This window comes from Phalangium opilio, unplaced genomic scaffold (assembly GCF_054372755.1).
Source record: "Phalangium opilio isolate 3A_F unplaced genomic scaffold, DU_Popi_V2 ptg000013l_1, whole genome shotgun sequence".
Classification (NCBI taxonomy): Eukaryota; Metazoa; Arthropoda; class Arachnida; order Opiliones; family Phalangiidae; genus Phalangium; species Phalangium opilio.
Window position 1 is genome coordinate 206,815 of NW_028324148.1, and position 1,960 is coordinate 208,774.

The window sequence follows — 1,960 nt, forward strand, 5'->3', positions numbered from 1 at the left end:
TGGGCACGGAAAAACTCACAAGTTTTGTTTGGGATCAGAAGATTTCTTGGCTTGCATCGACAGCGGTCAGAAGTAAACTGATGAGTAGCCTAGAGTGATTCGCCCTTTTATACTTTCGTGATACAATTAGAAAAAAAATAGATCCCCCTCAATGTCATAAACATGTCTTAACACGTTTGGGCTAGTCATAAAACACTCTAAATATAAATTCCATTGATAACAATACAACTGGTTCGACCACGCCCCCTTTTAAGGTACTAAACCACATGGTGTGGGGTCCAATTAAAGAATTGACAAAATAAATTCTTTTGTTCAAGTTCAGCCCTCTTTTATGTCCATAGAAGTCTTGGAGTGACCCAAAAAGACAAAGGGAATAGATGCTTTTGTTCAAGTTCAGCCCCCCTTTTCAAGGTCATAAACCAACCTGTGGGGTGGCCCAATTAATGAAAAATAAATTCCAATGCATCTCGGGGACCAGAGGTCATTCACCCCCTCCCTAAAGCCATAAATGATTTTGTGGAACTGTCAAGACTGAAAATAGGAATGATTTTGATAAATTTAGTTAGAATTTATTTCAACGCTTTAAACATTTGAAATGTTTTTTTCAAATGACGCTTTTCATGTCAGTCAATTGCCACGTACATGAATGATTTCGTGTCGGTGGATTTTTCAATTTCACATGTATTCCTATGGGATTTTAGAAATTTTAAATGACGCGTTTCGTGTGTGTACAATGCAATGTAAATGTTCAAAAACGTTTTACTTTTAACACGAAATGTGTTGAGAAAAGCTAAGTAACACCCTACACTATCACCACTGAAAAGGTTTTGTCAAGACTGTAGTAGGTATAATAGTATTACAAAGAACAAATTAAGGAAAAAAATTATATTTATTTCGAGTTACATTTCAAGTTTTTGACTGGTTCTTTTATAATTTATAAAACGTAATAAGGTATGGAATATATTACAACAATTGGATCTAACTTTCATGTCGCAAAAGTTCTTGAATAAACATTTCAATTATAGCTTTCTCGAGATTATGCGTTTAATTCTTAGTACAATATCGTCATTCGGAGTAAAGGCCCGTTCGCAAGCGCGAGAAGCTCAAGCTGAAAGCTGAAACCGTACTCTAAATGCGATTCTCGCAATTCTACCAGCTGTTCTCAAGCGCGATGACGGCGCTATTGCGAGAGCGGATCATCACTTCTCGGCATCTCGCAACGATCTATCTCGGATAGATATTTTCTGAAATCAGCGTCAATTTTTCCCCCTTTTCACCCCCATTTAACGCGTAAACCAGAAACAAGCGCCTGCTAGCATAAGTCTTTCGATTTGATTAAACAGTCTGTGATGGCGTCTTTAAAACAGAAAAAAGAAATGGAAATATTTTGCAACAGCTACCAATATATTTGAATTAAAATATAGGTACTAAATTCAAAACATGCTGCACATTTTTAAAGTTTTTGTTCAAGAATCATTTATCGCGGCTTATAAAATACCTAAGCCTTTGCTATGAAGCTAAAATCTTACCAAAGTACGAAAATATCCTTCTTATCGTTACATCCAAATGGGATGCACCCACCAACGTATTTTTATTTATAATTTTAGTTTTTTCTTTAATTAATAATGTTTTTTTTTCTTTAATAAGAGCAATTTAATGACCCAAGCTCGTACTATTTCCGCATCCTCCTCCATTTTAATTTTCGAACAACTTCAGCTTCTTGCGACTCGCGAGGGACGATCTGCTTTTCTTGTGAACAAAAATATAGCAGCTGATTCCGACGGCAGAGAGCGTATGCGAGATACGGATCTGCGAGCGAGAAGACAGACTCGCTTCCACTCTCAGCTTCTCGCGCGCTTGCGAACGGGCCTTAAGTGTTGTTGGTATGGGTTGAGTTGGCGGAATGACTTTTTCTTTCTCCCACTCTTCTTGAGGGACATCTCTGTACTTTCTGTTTGGT

The 1,960-nt window shown here is 37.3% G+C and overlaps 1 long non-coding RNA gene across 1 annotated transcript; it reads right to left on the reverse strand.

The window, feature by feature from the left end:
* Positions 1 to 1,282: 1,282 nt before the first annotated feature.
* LOC149705411 (uncharacterized) lies at positions 1,283 to 1,670 on the reverse strand. Its single transcript, XR_016379782.1, has 2 exons — positions 1,530 to 1,670; positions 1,283 to 1,356 (listed from the first exon to the last, which is right to left on the reverse strand). It is a non-coding gene; the product is annotated as an uncharacterized LOC149705411 (long non-coding RNA).
* Positions 1,671 to 1,960: the final 290 nt, after the last annotated feature.